The sequence below is a fragment of the Periplaneta americana genome, chromosome 1, assembly GCF_040183065.1.
Source record: "Periplaneta americana isolate PAMFEO1 chromosome 1, P.americana_PAMFEO1_priV1, whole genome shotgun sequence".
NCBI lineage: Eukaryota > Metazoa > Arthropoda > Insecta > Blattodea > Blattidae > Periplaneta > Periplaneta americana.
In genome coordinates this window covers 68502374-68521484 of record NC_091117.1, presented here as the reverse complement: position 1 = coordinate 68521484, position 19111 = coordinate 68502374, and the positions used below count along the sequence as shown (strand labels likewise).

General features: G+C 34.7%; 1 protein-coding gene across 11 annotated transcripts in view; it reads right to left on the bottom strand.

The window, feature by feature from the left end:
• The window catches only part of Camta (Calmodulin-binding transcription activator), a 1741786-nt gene that overhangs the window by 295175 nt on the left and 1427500 nt on the right, over positions 1-19111 (bottom strand). The window lies entirely within an intron of this gene.

The window sequence follows — 19111 nt, the reverse complement described above, 5'->3', positions numbered from 1 at the left end:
CGAGTATCACTTATATTTGTTACTGTTGCTCCCAGGTATTTGAATTTTGCCACCTCTTCAAAAGATAAATTTACAATTTTTATATTTCCATTTCGTATAATATTCTCGTCACGAGACGTAATCATATACTTTGTCTTTTCGGGATTTACATCTAAACCTATCTCTTTACTTGCTTCAAGTAAAATTTCCGTGTTTTCCCTAATCGTTTGTGGATTTACTCCCAACATATTCTAGTCATCCGCATAGACAAGCTGCTGATGTAACCCTTCAATTCCAAACCCTCTCTGTGAACCTGGACTTTCCTAATGGCATACCATAGAGCAAAGTTAAAAAGTAAAGGTGACAGTGCATCTTCTTGCTTTAGCCCGCAGTGAATTGGAAACGCATCTGACAAAAATTGACCTATACGGACTCTGCTGTACGTTTCACTGAGACACATTTTAATTAATCGAATACCAAATTCAATACTACTATTTCATAATTATATAGGGTCTATTGATTTTTTTTTTCATATTATTTTATTCCTTGGGGTTGTCAATGGCTCCAGATATAGAATACATCTTTATTTTGTAATTAAATTTATTTTGCATTTTAAGTTTTTCTTATAACAGTTACTGATAGAAATAAACCCAAATACTGCATAAACAGTCTGCCATGTAGGCTATGGGTAAAAGTATGTAGGTTCAAGAGTAATGCTTTTATTTGTAGAATATGGTATTTGTACTCTCTACTGCAGCAGGTGTTGCAAATAAATAAACAAACAAATAGATAAGTAAACAAATAAATAAGTAAATAAATAAGTAAGTAAATAAATAATGAATGGAAATGAATGCTCTAATAGAAGAATTTGGTAGCGAACACGTCGTTAAGAAAGAAGTAACTGTATTCTATCAGAAAGAAGAAACAATTTTCCATTTGAAATACTTAAAATATTTACAGTCATTGATTGTAATGTGTTGAGACTCGTAAAGCACGCATTCATAATTTGTTTTATTTTAAGTTTGTGCTGACATTTTATGTTTCTTTCTTTGTTAATTCCACACTTCAATTAGATCTAAAGTATCTAGATGCGTTTTACTTATTGTAAAAATGAGAGGAAGACAAACTCCGGCCGCCAGATAGCCACGGCGACTAAAAACTTTTATGTAGCACCTGAGCTTTTTAACTCAGTTCAAAAAATTTTAAGACCTAGATTTATTTCATATCACTACGACTTATACATAATGCTAACAGTAGGAAGAAATTCTAATATGCTTTTTAAATTAATATCGTTATATTTGTTACGCATCTCAAGGTACTGTCCTACACAGCACCAGAGCGTCTCTGAGAACGTGATTACAATGAACATATATTTAATATATTTCAGTAAATGTATCTTTATCTTAGCTCGAATGATTTTCTCATTGGATGTGTGAATAAAATGTAGTGGCTCTTGAAAATAAAGAGGTTGGCTCTGATTTTTTTTTTGTCTATCCCTGGTAAAAATGATCTTTTATTGTCTGTACGCTGTCTTTAAATAAATATTTTGTTATAGCGGTATTTTGCATATGAGTACTATTCCTGTTGTTCACCGATTTATACATACAGGCACGCGAATAAACAGATGTAAACACACAGTACTGGAGCGTGCGGGGAGATTACGTAACTGCAAAGTGAACTGTTGACTCGCAACTTGCTCTCTGTACGAAGCGAAGCTAATATGATCGATGTACATCTAACTTGCATTCAAAGTAACCAAACGCAGGGCTCTAATCATAACTTATTTAACTAGCTAGCTAGTTAGCTAATGAGTACAAATTATTTAACTAGCTAGCTAGTGAGTACAAATTAAAATTATATAACAAAAATGTTTCTAGCCACTACTGTAAAAGCCAGGCTCATGTACGGTGTGGTCTTAATCAATAATATAACATAAAATTTACAAAGACAGTTTACTAAGTACAGTAAGTCACTTAATTCAAATCAATAAATAACACACAAGAGTAAAAAAAGAAGAAAGAGAAAAAGAGAGAAAAAGATATATTTAATATAAATTGACAATCAGACAGAAGCCAGTGATATTCAATGAAAACATGAATATAGTTGACAGAAATAAAAAGGTAAAAAATATACACATTTGTTATTATTATAGGCCTATATCATGAATAATTTTATAAATATCTTTTTAAAAGCTTCAATTTTAAAATACTTCAAATTTGAAAAATGGTTTGTAATTTTATTATAAAGTCTTGGGCCGAAACTAGCACCATGTTTACGAGCTGTACTTGTATGACATTTAGGCTCAATTAATGGGAAAGTAGACTTTTGTCTTCATGTCGATTAGATTTGTGTTTTATTTGATTTCTGTGGTAGTAAGTTGGTAAACTATATTTATAAATTTCTTGAATAGTTAATACTTTAAAATCTGTATAAATTGAATTTTTTGGGTAATCCATATTTTTGGTTAGACAAAAATAAGATTACTAAGTTCAATTTATGTTCACGTACAGAATTATCTCATGATGGTACACGTTATAATATTATAAAACTATTTTGTGTCTTTGATATTTATACCAACATTTATGTAGATTACATTACAAGCAAATGTAATTTATAAAAATGAATGCAAGCCTACGTATGTGTTCTTGATTATTACATCTGGTAGAGAGGGACTCAGCAAATGAATCAGAGGTGATAACGACAATTGTATTGTTAAATTCTGGAAACAACGTAATGAATGATATTAATTATGAAGAATTAATGAATCACGAATTTGCTTGTTCGTTATCTACTTTACTTAATTATGTTATGCTGCGTGTAGATGGTCACCGCATCGTCAGTCTATCCTTGTGACTCAAAAACATAGTCATACAATGAAACACACGTTGCGGCTGTGAGTTCAAGTGAGAAGGAGGGTAGGTACTGATACCACAGTCTAGTATATACAGTCACGAAGCTTGAGTTGTGAGGGTGCTAGGAACAACAGGCTGTGCCGATACTATTTCGCATTGTCTGTCATGAGGCGATAGTAGCGATCCTGGTGGTTAGCAACTACCAATGGATGCAATTTACTACGTATTGAGCTTCGTGTCTGTATATACTAGACTGTGCTGACACTATCAAGCATTCAGTTTGACAGTATGGCTGTCTAATATTGACAAAAACTAGACTCTTAGTATTTTTCCCTGTTATCACGATGAGAAACTCCTGAAATTAGAGATCCTTAAAACTGTAACTGAACTGAGAATCAAATGGAAACAAACTCTGTGAAAGATAATTCTAACGATGAACAAATAATAATAATAAAAAAGATTCAGAATATTTCCTCTCCTATCAGTAATAAATAAAAAACAAAGAATCTTGTTCCGCTGGAGTACCTGTCAAGATTTCCGGTGTAATGACTTGCGAAAAAAACATAATTACCCGCATGTCTTTTCATTAGAGTTTCTCTAAAAAAAATTGTACGCCAAAATTAATTAAACCCTTTTGAGGAGTAATACAGTCATTCATGAAAGAGAGTAGATTTTCGTACAGACAGAAATAGATATACACATAAAGATAGAGTAGGAGGAACAAAAAGAAAGACGAAAAAAATCGACAAACCGAGACATGTGGACAGAGTGCGGATGAATGATGAATAGGATGTATAGGCCCTAAATTAAGTTCTTTCGAAAGTCACTTCTAATATTTAAAGAGTTATTATAAATATTATAATATTTGAGGTAGAAAAAAACGCTGTGTTTGGTAAACACTGAGGTTTTTTATTCGCTAATTTTTACATTCCCATGGTTAACATTTTGTTCATTAAAACATTAATGATTTTATTAGTGCTGTTAAAATAGTTTTGAAGCTTCAAGCAATGCTTCTATTATTAAAAGTTAAGATACAGCTAGTCCAATAATAAAATGGAAGCAATTGAAGAACATCATGCTAAGGAATCTATCGCAGAGACATTGTGGAAACATAACAAACAAAAACCGAGAGAAAAAAAGCAACAAATCATGGGGAAAACATATGCGCAGACACAGAAATAAGTAAATAGGACAAGACAGAAATAGAAGCAACGATAACGATACAGAGAGACGAGGTAACAGAACAAGGAATAGGAAAGTATAAGCACAGACAAACGAGCGATCAGACTAAATGACAAGTGCAACCACGGACGGACATATAAAAAAGGATGATCGAAGAGACAGAGACAAATGGTAGCAAAGATACAGAAAGAAACAATCCAACAGTTCGAGAGACAAATGAAAGCACAGACAGATACAGAGAGAGACGTTGGAACAGAACTAGAAACAAATGGAAGCACAGATACAGAGAGAGACGTTGGAACTTAACGAGAAACAAATGGAAGCACAGACAGATACAGAGAGAGACGTTGGAACAGAACTAGAAACAAATGGAAGCACAGACAGATACAGAGAGAGACGTTGGAACAGAACTAGAAACAAATGGAAGCACAGACAGATACAGAGAGAGACGTTGGAACAGAACTAGAAACAAATGGAAGCACAGACAGATACAGAGATAGACGTTGGAACAGAACTAGAAACAAATGGAAGCACAGACAGATACAGAGAGAGAAGTTGGAAAAGAACTAGAAACAAATGGAAGCACAGACAGATACAGAGAGAGATGTTAGAACATAACTAGAAACAAATGGAAGTACAGACATATACAGAGATAGACGTTGGACAGAACTAGAAACAAATGGAAGCACAGACAGACGCAGAGAGAGACGTTGGAACTTAACGAGAAACAAATGGAAGCACAGACAGATACAGAGAGAGACGTTGGAACTTAACGAGAAACAAATGGAAGCACAGACAGCTACAAAGAGAGACGTTGGAACAGAACTAGAAACAAATGGAAGCACAGACAGATACAGAGAGAGACTTTGGAACTTAACGAGAAACAAATGGAAGAAATGACAGATACAGAGAGAGACGTTGGAACAGAACTAGAAACAAATGGAAGCACAGACAGATACAGAGAGAGACGTTGGAACAGAACTAGAAACAAATGGAAGCACAGACAGATACAGAGAGAGAAGTTGGAACAGAACTAGAAACAAATGGAAGCACAGACAGATACAGAGAGAGACGTTAGAACAGAACTAGAAACAAATGGAAGTACAGACAGATGCAGAGAGAGACGTTGGAACTTAACGAGAAACAAATGGAAGCACAGACAGATACAGAGAGAGACGTTGGAACTTAACGAGAAACAAATGGAAGCACAGACAGCTACAAAGAGAGACGTTGGAACAGAACTAGAAACAAATGGAAGCACAGACAGATACAGAGAGAGACGTTGGAACTTAACGAGAAACAAATGGAAGAAATGACAGATACAGAGAGAGACGTTGGAACAGAACTAGAAACAAATGGAAGCACAGACAGATACAGAGAGAGACGTTGGAACAGAACTAGAAACAAATGGAAGCACTAACAGATACAAAGAGAGACGTTGGAACAGAACTAGAAACAAATGGGAGCACAGACAGATACAGAGAGAGACGTTGGAGCTTAACGAGAAACAAATGGAAGCACTGACAGATATATAGAGAGACGACGGGACAGAACGGGAAACAAATTGAAGCACAGATACTCTATATACAGAGAGACGTTGTAACCCAACGAGACACGCAAAACGGTGAGCGAACACACTGAGAAACAAGTGGAAGCACAACAGAGAGAGAAATGATCGAGATGGATGGATGACTGGATGGCTTGATGGATGGATGGATGGGATGGGATGGGATGGGATGGGATGGGATGGGATGGGATGGGATGGGATGGGATGGGATGGGATGGGATGGGATGGGATGGGATGGGATGGGATGGCTATAAAGTAGATATAAAGACTTTCAACACAGCCTATTGGCAGGCAGACAGGCAGGCAGGTAGGTAGGTAGGTAGGGAGGGAAAGACCAAAAAGGAAATTGTAAAAGAGATACATAGGAGACAGAGAGACAAATGGACATAGAGGTGCTATGCAAATTGACGCGCTGGTAGTCGATTCAGTCGATGGCCTCAGGTGATCAGCGGATGAAGACGTGACGAAACTGGAAAGAAGAGCCCTGCCGACTTCTGGACGAAGTTGTTCGGTCGCTAATTGTATCCCGCCCCTCGTCCCCCTCTGGCGGGAACAAGGACAGAATATTTATTTCGCGGGTCGCCGTGACAAGTAGACTCTCGGTAGGGACTCCAATAACGACGTTGTATTGTTATTTAAGGAATGACGACCGACGGGGATTACTGACAAAACAGCTTTCTATAAACGGAAAGGTTAACCCAACAAGCGGTGATGACGCAGTATCTCTTCATGAATGTTTTTTGTTTCTCTTATTTAATCAAACATAGAAGCTTGCTTTGGTACATGGTGACGATAACATTTCATTCCAGGCTTCCTCTCTAATTCATGTATGTATTTATTCACACTGCAAATGGGTAAATACCCGGTGGCAGTGGTAGCTAATTACACTCAGTAATCACAATTAATAATAAATTACTATTAATAATACTGCCACTACTAATAATAAATTAATAACAATAGTATAATAATATTAACAAGGAGCATCCTAAATTAAATGAAGCACGATCACTTAAAATAACATTTAAAGTAAATCTAATTTGTATCTTAACCCTTGGTTCGAAATTAAACCCACGAGTGTATATATATATATATATATATATATATATATATATATATATATATATGTTCATACATGCACAAGATCCTTTCATCACTACACTCATTTCGCTTTCAGCTCACTCACTGCATTGGAGCTACGACACATTTCACTGACACTATCCTGATTTCACTAACACTTCAAAAACATTTCACTGTTCAAATTTTATGTTGCATATATTTGCATATTTTGACGTTTTTTTACAAATGTATTACATTTCATGATACAGTACTTATATAATTGTGGCATAGTTTCGCGTTTAAGCTCATTAAAGCTGATTTTACGTTGCATAAAATGTATGGTTTGGATTTTTTAAAATAAAAACATCATATTCTATTTTGAAAACTGGTATTGAGTGAAATTATTATAACTATTTTTTACCAGCAAAGTACTGAAAGTTTCGCGGCATACCTAGCGAATCTAACGGCACAGTAACGTGCCGCTGTCAACAATAAATGTAAGTTTAATCTCATCTAGTTTAACCTATAAGGGAAGTCGGGGGAATATGGGCACCTTAGTACTATTTCGGGTGCAATATCTCTCGGGTTTTTCTAATAAATAATTTTACAGCGGGATATGTTTCTTAACTATTTAGCTATATTATATAAGAATCCTAACTGCTTACTCCTAATTGTATACAAGTAAAATTGGAAAATGCAAGTTAATGTGATTTGCCCATATTCCCCCGAGTATGGGTGTAAAATGGGCATTAATGATGTGAATCATATTCAACTGAAAGAAGTGAAAAACACTTAAAATACTTGGAAATATAACTGTATTAACTATATTACATATTGTATATGCAATTTGTGATGGTTATTGCGTAACGCCTTTGGCAGATGATGTTACTCTTTGGCAATGAATGATGTTTGGAGATTCTAATACATTTGAATCAGTTGAAGGAATTGTATGAATTGTAGGTTTGTCGCCTAATGCTGCAGTGCCAATGTAAAGCATAATCAGGAATGACACTCATGTGCAGTGAAAAAGGGCCTGAAGCTCGGAAGGCATTTACAGCAGACATACATTGACACATCTGTTCCATGCTTCTTTGACAATGGAAGCAAACTCGACATTCGTAAAATGTCTCCTATGTTGCCTGAAGAAAGCTGTAGCACTACTGTTGTAAGCTTTCTTCAGAGGACCAAACAGACCACTATCTGCTGCTTGAAGCCAGGCTGTGGTGTGTGGATTAAGAAAAAAACATGCATAATCCATTTTCTACTGCAAAGTTAAGAGTGTCAGGATTACAACTATGTGAATCACGTGCATCTACTATCAAAATTGCAGGTGCATGCTTACTGATGTTGAAATAAGCAACGAAGTTCTTGATTATTGAGAAAAAATATACGAGGTGTGATCATTAAATTCCGAGATTTTGTCTGCTGTGGGCGAAGAAATCATGTGATTGACACGCGTGCGCAGCAGTGACACTAGACGACCTTGAAAAGACGCGACACGAAGTTTCGAAGCGCTCTCTTTATTGAAACCTGTGTTACACAAGATTTTGTTAGCACATGCATCCGCGCACTTGCGAAATGCGATGGACTCGGAACTGAAGCAGAGAGCCAACGTCAAATTCTTTGGGAAATTGGCAACCGTAACCCATGGAATGTTGAAGCAAGCCTACGGGAATGAAGCAGTGATTCAGGTGAGATGTTTCGAGTGGCACTCGTGCTTCAGAAATGGCAAAACATCGCTGAAGGACGACGAGATGCCAGGTCGACCACGCACGTGCAACACTGGCGAAAATGTCGAAAAAATTCGACAAATTGTGCATAATGATCCTCACGTCCATTTTGAATATGAATGACTACAGCTCTGGACAAAGAACAAATGGATGCTCCATGACAACACTGTTCCAGCTCACAGAGCTCTCGCAACACTCCAATCTTGCACTCTTAATGAGATGGTCGTCGTTCCTCACCCCCATATTCACCAGATTTGGCCACCAGCGACTTTTTTTTTTCCGAAGATGAAATTCAAGCTAAAGGGTCACCGTTTTAGCACTGTGGAGGAGATCCAACGCGAATCGCAGGAAGTGCTTGACAGGCTTCAAGAACGCGACTTCCAGGAGGCATTCCAAAAATGGCAGACACGCTGGGATCAGTATATAGCTGCTCAAGAGGACTACCGTGAAGGTGATGGCAGCCACATTTAAATGAGGTAGTTTTATTTCCACTTATGGGACAGGTCTCGGAATTTAATGATTATACCTCGTATCTCCGTTAATATAGGCAGACTGCTTGTTGGAGTACAACTTACTGGCAGCAGGCAGCTCTTCTTTCAGTCATTATTGTCCTCACTCGATTTATAATGATACTTGCATTGAAGCAGGCCACAAGGGTAATGGTTTTTCCCTTTTCTTTAGAGTAAATGTGTGCTTTGGGTGCAATGACATCTTTCGCTCTTGTAATCAATTGCAGGCCATTTTCATCAAGATTGGAGAGTCATTTTCATGAACTGTAATGCTTGCCCATATTCCCCCGAACACTAGCGCCCATATTACCGCGACATGTAGGGTTTACTTTGAACAGTTGGCACTACCGTAAACTATTCACAAAACAACTTCTGACGCAATAAAACGGCAGTTAAAGATGTGTATTTTGTATGTATACTATTAGATTTAAACTATTTTCTAAAGTTCATGTGTAATCTACTGCACAGAACATATCTAAAATAAGTATTGTGAAATTTTAGTATACTTGGAAATCAATACTCACGATTTAGATGGCTGTTTTAACAACAATACGAGACAGTACTGCATAGCGCGCATCATACAGCAACCATTACGATACTCTCACTTTATACTAACCGTTATTAGCGAAGAAACATAATTCTTTGCAAGAGTTTTGACATGAAAACTTAATATTGCCCATATTCCCCACGAGCCCATATTCCCCCGAATTCCCTTAATGTTATTACATTTATTATTATTATTATTATTATTATTATTATTATTATTATTATTATTATTATTATTATTATTATTATTTATTAGTGATATCAAGACATATAGAATTTTATTAGTGCATATTTATTGGTATATTTTAAGGTTTTAAAAGGCATACTTGCATGCATATTTAGTCGGTTTTTAGAGTATGAACTTCCTGGCCCTAGAAATGAGAAACGTTTAACAAGAGCCGAAATGCGATTCATGCGAAGAACTTCAGGGTGTTCATTACTTGACCACCGTCGGAATGAAGACATTGTCAAAGAACTTAAAACTGATTCTATCGTCAATTATATAATAATTACCTATAGCAGTATAGACTCAATAGAAAGAGTATGTCAAAAAGATGGATCGTACTAGATGGCGTATACAAATTTTATGTTGCAAGAGGCCGAAAAATTAGGACTATCTAAAAAAAACGCTGGCAAAAGGCCGTAACAGATCCACTGTGGTCTAATACATGAAGACTTATGATGATGGTTGCCGATTGGTTCCGAGACACGTCATCCACAGACTATAATAATAATAATAATAATAATAATAATAATAATAATAATAATAATAATAACCATTTAACAAAATTTTAAATTAAGCAGACTGGTTCAAAATAATGATATGATAAAATGCCAGTGATTGAACGAGAATGATAAAGCATCAGAATTAATAAAGGAAAACCTGCCCTGTAACCATTTTCTCAACCAAAAACTATATAGAAATGGTCGGAAATCTGAAGCAGACTTCGCTCTGAATACATTGAACGTCGATATAGTGAAGAGGTTTACAAGACAATCCGCCCATCTTTGTGAGGTATGGCGTGAGGCTTCCTGCATTTAGAGATAGACATATCCTTCTCAGTTTGTGGCGACACAATTGAGGGGGTACACAATATAACTTTATTAAGCTTAGGGGAATGCAAGGAAACTTTGCTTGGTTCTGGGAACACAACACAACTTTACTTGGCTTCCAAAGAGGAGGACAATGAAACTTCCCTGAGCCTAGAAGGGGGAAACATTGTATAGACTAATTTTGGGGTATGCAACAAAAATGTACAGTACTTTGCTTGGAAAATGTAACTATATTACTTTCCAACTTCATATACCTCAAAAGAACATAAAGATATTTAACCACGGTCTACAGCAAAAGTCACAGGAAAACCGACAGCATATTTTTAAATTTCAATGATTGCGTGTCGATCACTATTGTATTAATTTTATATTGTACTGGGCCTACATTTTAACAACATTAAATTTAATATTTTTAATTTTATTTACTTATTTAATACTGTACACTTGAGCTACATTAGGTATTGCAGCCCGAAAGAGCAGAAGCTCGTGCTGGAGTGCAGTTCAGATCAGTTATACAAAATATATCACAAAATTAAGAGAGTTCATTGAGCACAATAACATTAATAAATGGTAAAATACATACAGCATGTAATAATAGGGTCTATATACAAACAGAAAATACAAAAGTACATAAATATTAGAGTATCAATTTTTAACTCAATTAGCTTAAACAATTAAATAATTAATCTGATTTGTTTCTTAAATCTATGTGTGTTAAGTATACTTAGCTCAGTGTAAGCTCTAATTAATGCATTATATATTTGGGTCCAAAATTTCTGCTGTGTTTTAATCCAGCAGTTGTGTGACATTTGGGACTATTTAGAAAGAAACTGTCGTTTTGTCTCGCATGTTATTCGTGAGGATCAAATTTAAATTTATTGTGGTTTTTATGGAAATAAATCAGCAATGTTTGTTTATAAATTTGTTCTACAATAAATTTGATACACCAAATTCCTGAAAAATTAATTTTGTTAGCAATATTATAATCTATTGTAGATTATCTTCCATCTACGGTATTATCCAGTACGTTATAGGTGTATTATAAATAATGAACCAATACAAGAAGTTTCCCATTTTAATTACCCTGGGTGTGATGTATCATATGACAGGAAGAATGATTTTACAAATAAACTGCATAAATGTCAACATCTGTGTGGTACAATACACAGAGCCCTGAGAAACGAAACACGAATCGACACAGAGCTAAAGTTTTATAGTTCATGGCTGTCCATATGCTCACATATGGTTCAAAGAATTGGGCACTAAATAGATCTGACAGAAGGAAAATTGAAACAAGTGAAATGAAGTTTTTAAGAAGAGTAAGTTGCTGGTTTCACTTTTCTTGATCAAGTGAACAATAATGAAATTAGAAATAGGCTAAATATATTTAATATAAATAAAAAAATATATATATATTTCAAATAAAAATAGCTTGTATAGCTCGGGAAGGAACGTTTACCGAAAAACAGTGGTGGCGTTACTGTCTGTTTTGACGTGTGTATGTAGGCACGCCGAGGGAACGAGAGATGCGGGACGATGGAAGTACTGCCCCTTCCGAGAAGATGAACAGATGGGGACATCGCTGTGCAAAATAAAGAACGTAACAAAAGAAAAATTCCAGCGAATTAAACGCGCAACATTATGTTTACGAATAAAATAATGATACTCTGCGAAGGGAACGCTCCATCACTACATAATGAAATAAACGCACTTGGAAGAAGACACGTATTCACATGCAGTGGAACTGAAACTAAAACCGTAATGTAACTATCTCAATCCAAGACTGATTTTATCGATGTCGTTTCTCTTCCGATTGTGATCTTGAATATCATTCCAGTTATCTCGTGACCTTTCCAGTCGCCCGCTCTTCCTTATCGAATTGTTTCGTTCGCATTCCTATCGTCGGTAATCCCTGCTTGCGAGACTTATACGATCACATAATGCGAATGGATCCTGATATAATTAGGAAAAAAGATTCTACATTATAAACCAGAAGGTCATAGAGATGTTGGCCGTCCTAGAACCAGATGGAGAGATTCTTTCTGAGTAGGAACAGACCTTCTGGCCTATTATGAAGAAGAAGAAGAATATGATGATGGTGATGATGATGATGATATAATTGTACAGGTAATATACCACAGTAGAGCGTGAACCAGGCTTATATTTGGTTTATTTGTAAATTTATACTTAAATTAGATACTGAATAACCTAAACTTCCTCTCCTCGTATGAGATAGATCTGTCCTACGCTTTCATTTGTGTCGGCGATACTTTCCCTTGCATGACATGGACTCGTCATACTGGGTGTTCAGTTCAAAATGTGTCTTGGCTCGCTGTATGCCGTCTGTGGCTAGCTGATGAGCCTAGAGAATTCAATCTTCCTACACTTCCGCAGCTCAGGTGTATAATCTAAGAGGCAGAGAAGTTGGCTAGCAAGTACGGCGTTCATTCTGAAGAGTACGTGCCGATACGTACGGTAACGCCGGTAGTGGCAGGAATGTGAACTGTTTGGAAATACGTACTGTCGGGATATGGGGAGAGGGTTAAGACGATTACTTACGTATTTGTTGACATTAACTTCGACGGTCAACATGGACACGGAGCATTTGATTTGTGTTGTGGAATGTTACCGTACGCAACCGATGATAACAAATACCCTGCGTACGACTTGCCGGCGCAAAACACAGCACACAGACCGTACAGACCGCCATCTGTTGCTACGACGTTCAAGTTATACCGTACACGTTCTCAAGTTCAGATTGAAGAACGCCTTAAATAATAGACAACTTCTCTAACATATAAACTGAAACTCGCTTCAAATCGGTGACCCAACAACAGTGACGTCATGACACACTTTGAAATGAACACCCAGTATACTGTTATTTGTTTGTTTAGCATATGACATCACTGCCTCCTGTTACATAGTCGGACAGCAATCAGTGTTGCCAATTCAGCGGTTTTCCCGCTAAATCTTGCTTTTTTGGATAACCGTCTCGCGGGTAAAATTATATTATCTCGCTTAGCGGGAATACTAGCGGTTTTTAATCTTTGAAGTTTCTGAAATGAAATTAATATTAGCATTATTGGCGGCTTTCATAATTACATTTAATTCGTTCAGTGTGTGTTTCGTGAAATAATGTATGTGTTAATGTAGTGATAATTCCATATATATGTTACCGTTAAAACTCGAAATCCGTCAAAACCAGTTTCTAGTGAAAACTAGTTTAAGCAAATATAGATAGATATTCAGTGAGATTTCGTAAGATCTAGAATCAATGACAAGTTAGATTTGATTTCTTTAGGTTTTTGTTTGGTAAAAGCCTAAAAAAAAAAAAATAAACAAAAACCTAAACAAACCGAAACTAACCTGTCATTGATTCTAGATCTTACGAAAATTCGCTATCTATCTACATTTTAAAACTAGCTTTTACTAGTTGACACTGGTTTTGTCGGATTTAGGGTTTTAACGGTAACATATATAGTGCAATAAAAATTGAAATATGTTGTGGCTGTAATAAAAGTGTTCAAAATTTCTTTATAGCACTATATTGGCAATGATAAAAGTGTGCAATATCCGTTATATTGTGGGGAGGATGTCATTACATTGGTGGGTGGATGCTCTACCTTGACCATTATTATTATTATTATTATTATTATTATTATTATTATTATTATTATTATTATTATTATTGAATAATAATAAGTATACATTAAAATCTAGAGATATTTCTTAGAAAATCGCGAGTTTTCGAAAGCCATCTAGCGGGATTATACGAACTGTTGGCAACACTTACAGCAATACTATTGCGGATGCGGTGCATTTTATCACTGCATAATAACGTCTCTGCTTCCTGTTGCACATGATGTAATATTTTTCCCCTGTATACCTTCAGTAAAGATGTAGTAACGTTCAAAAGTGTAGAAGAGAAAAGTATAAACGCGTAAAGAATATTTTTAATTTTGAAAAATCGTGTGAAGTTTAATTTCTCAGAAGTTTTGGAACTACTCACAGCTTCCATCCTCAGGATTGCATCGCCAGATACATAGAAGGAATCGCCTTTACTAATGGTATGTTGTGCTTGAATGGCCCAAACAATAGGAAAATAATGTTCTTATTAAATTTAGAAGGATAGAACGAACTGATATCAAACGCCTCCATGGTGATAGGAAAGGTGAGTCTTGATCTGATTGTTTATTTGCAACAATATCACAATTAATTGAGGAGAGGAGAGGAGAGGAGAGGAGAGGAGAGGAGAGGAGAGGAGAGGAGAGGAGAGGAGAGGAGAGGAGAGGAGAGGAGAGGAGAGGAGAGGAGAGGGGAGGGGAGGGGAGGGGAGGGGAGGAGAGGAGAGGAGAGGAGAGAAGAGAAGAGAAGAGAAGAGAAGAGAAGAGAAGAGAAGAGAAGAGAAGAGAAGAGAAGAGAAGAGAAGAGAAGAGAAGAGAAGAGAAGAGAAGAGAAGAGAAGAGAATTTACCAACATTAATTCTAGCATTTATACACAATGAAAAAGTTTTTATACAGTAAATTATTGTCTTTCATGGGTAGTGTTAAAACATAGAGGAATACCATCTCATTTAACAAGCGTTATTTTTACACAGCTTTTATAAAAAATATTACTACAATACATACCGGTTAAAACCCTACATAATAATAATAATAATAATAATAATAATAATAATAATAATAATAATAATAATAGTAATAATAATAATAACAATAATAATCATACCTAATATTAATACTATATAGAGACCACAGAATTTCGTATTAATTAAAAAAATACGTGTAGTTGCAAGATTATCTATAATAATCTCACTAGAGGTTTTGATTTTATCGATAAATCTACGACTGAAATCCGATCTTTCTATTCATGTGATCTTTCTTAAAATGTACAATTTTGTAATATATTGTTTTTATTCTTAATATACTCGTATAAACATTTTCTCTATTATTCTAATAATTACTTCGATTCACATTTCTGTCATTGTTTCACTCTCTTAGAATTACATGTAATTAAACTTGTTTTAATTTTATTATTATTATTATTATTATTATTATTATTATTATTATTATTATTATTTGTATATTGTTTCTCTGTTGCTAACATTTTTATATTTGTTATTATTCTTAAACTGGTTCAGCGGAAGAGAAGGCCTTATGGCCTTAATTTTGCCAGTACAAATAATAAATAAATAAATTAATTAATTAATTAAATAATTAAATAAATAAATGAATAAGTAAATTAATAAATAAATAGATAAATAAATAAATAAATAAATAAATAAATAAATAAATAAATAAATAAATAGATAAATAAATAGATAAATAAATAAGTAACGTTACGTTTCTGTAAGTTAAAGAGAGAAAAATGCCTCGTAGCCATCTGGAATCGAATACATGACTTTTAAATCGGTATCTTATAGATCTGCAGATTGGTCTAGCAAAAACAAACATTTAATTTCAACGCTGTATGAAATGCTGGAATTGGAAACAAGTTATAGCACTCGGAATAAATGTGTTACTTCAAAACTAATGAAGCTGTATGACATAGCACCAGGGACTCTAACTGGATAACAAATGAATTAGTCTAATTTTGATCAGTATGCGCCACATTAACAGCATTTTCTGTCCGACGTTGCTTCTATTTTGTTTTCGTAATTATGAATTGTACATATGTATGTAGCCGATAGTTATACAGAGTTTAATTAGGCGGGGGAATCCCGATATGAACCCCATTACCTCAATTCAGCGCTCTACTTGAAAGCTTTTATGAAATTATTCAACATGTTTGTCCTCAAACAGGGTGTAAAGCTTTGTTTGGGAGAATGGGCTGGTTTAAAACTGTACATGGTAACGTATATTCATAAATTGTACAATGAGTTGGATCTAAAATTTCACACACATATATAGCTTTTTTTAAATTATTTAAAAATCTGTTTAGAGATGCACACGAAAAATAAAGACGAGTAAGTACATGTCTGTGTAACTAACCGTATTTGGAGAAGAATCAGAGCGTGAATTACACAGCGAAAAAAGTCATATAAATACAGAGTGCAAGTGAAATAATTCTGCATATTGAAGGCGACGTTAGGGTACACTTAAATAATTAGAAAACCTATATTACGTTTTGCGATTAAATGCACGGTAAATTAGAAAATTAAGTTGGATATTTCAGCAGTCTGCAAACATCGCCGCTAACACACTCTTCTCGTAACACAAATATAAGAGGTCAGTGAACTCAGATCTGCTCTGTGGGTGCGCTACATGTCATCTCCCTCTCTGGCTACGGCGTTGCAATCTGCTCGCATAGTTCAGTGCCTTGAAATTTGTGATTTTAAAATTAAATTTACACGAAAACCGTTGACGCTATTGAAATACGCGACTATTAAATGATTCACTGTTCCTTTTTTATGTCGTATGTGTGTATATTTTATATAATATGTCTGTGTTTTATGGTTTAATATGCGTTTGTCTGCAGTAGGTCTACGTCTATTTCATGTCATATCTATGTATTGGTGTCATATAACATTGTAAATTTGTCCTATAAAAGTTTAGGTTTTGTTATGAGAAATTCTTCCAAATTTAAAGTCAAAACTATAATAATCTTGTATAATTCCATTGTTCGATCTAAATTAGAGTATGCTGGTGTTATCTGGAACCCAGTTACTAAGAAATATGTTCTGTTACTAGAAAAAATTCAAAATCAATTTTTAAAATGGTTATATTACAGACTTTATAATGATTATCCTACCTATGAGAGTAATGCTACAATGCTTCAACATTTCTATTTTACTAGTTTGCAAATTAGACGAAATTGTCAATCTTTAAACTTTCTTTATAAAATTATTAACAATAAGTTCTTATATAACATTATATGCACCTAAGCTTAAAACGAAATTTCGAAATTTATTTTACATACCAAGGACAAATACTGAATCCCACAAAAATTCCCCAGTTTTCCAAATGTTACAGTTATACAATAAATTACATCCTCATCCGAATGTTGATATTTTCAATATGAATTTCTCTAGATACAGAATTATTTGCTATCATATTTTACAGAATATTGTTGTTAGTTAATTTAAAGCTACTTTCACACCTCATTTCAATTTCTCTTTTTTCTTTCCCTTTTTTCTATTATGTTTCAGTTTTTAATAAGTGTATGTTTCCTTTTCCTTGTTTATGTTTTATAAATTAATTTGTTAGTCGTGAACATTGTAATTGGGCTTTGCCTGTTATGTTCAACAACAAATGAATAAAATAAAAATAAAAAATAAATAAACCTGTGTTTTTATGTCACATAATGTCCTTAATGTAATTTGTGTTTCTATGAAATACTTTTTATGTAATGTGTAGGGCTATGAGTTTCATGTATTGTGTATCTATTTCTATGTATTATATCTATTTTATCTCATATTTATGTATTTATATACAACATAACTGAGATTTTTATTATGTCATACACATTTAAGCTGTATTTTACAGAATGTTCACTTTAACCCTCATTACACATTTATGACTTACATTACTTCTGCTCTGAACGGCTCATTCAAGTAATATGTGTGTTTCATGTCATATGTTTATATTTTATGTAATGTCGTGTATTTATGTCCTACGTATCTTTTCATGTAATACGCCTATTTTACATAGTAATATGATCAGTGTATATTTATATGCAAGTTTTTTAAGCATTAATATATAATATGTATGATTTAATTACAGCCCTAATATACCAAACGGTAAAATAACGTTCAATAAACTTGGATAATCAATGATACATAATAAATGACTATTTATATGATTTTCTATTGATATGGACAAAAATCACGATCCTCCTTGCAATAGTTACCGAATAAGAGGGTGTTAAACATTTGTTGGGGGAAAAATACATAAATATATATTTTTTGTGAGACAACTATGAAGTTTCAATCAATATGGTATTAAACTTTTTTTCTATATAAAACATGAGCTATTCCCTCTGAAAATCTGCAGAATTATTTCACTTCCACCCTGTAGGCCTATAAGGAAATCCAACCCCCGCCACGAGCCGCAACCCCCGAAATAATACAAATTAATTCCATCCGAGCTTCAGCTATCTTATTAGATAGGCCTACACAGAAGATGCCCTTCTTGGAAATAACAAAACCACGTTTTTTGCAGGGTTCTTTTATTTTCACTAAACTGTACTCGACTTGGAAATGATCGCAATGTGAAATGATTAGCTTAAAAATTTCCCGTTGAGCAAGAGGGAGAGCTCTAATATACCCCTCCCAAAAAGGCTCGATTTTCTTGGCCATTGCTGCTGTGAGACACCGTGCACTCTGACTATGAAATCACTCACTACTGGTCTGTCAACTCTCACCACTTCGTGTGACCCTTGACGCATATGACGTCATTCAAAATTCTTTTCCAGAGATCGGAAACAATCCTCTGTATGCGTTTCATTTGTAAGCAGAATCTGCAACCTTAATTATTATTAATAAAAAGCACATGAACTAATCAAGATTTCTCTGTGACTTCGGTAACAAAAGCATGTCGCATTTTATTACAATCGTAGCTAACTCAGTTGCTCAGGAAGGACAGTCCCTTCTGATAGCTCCGTTATACCAAGAGAATACTGGCAAGTGAACTAGGCTAG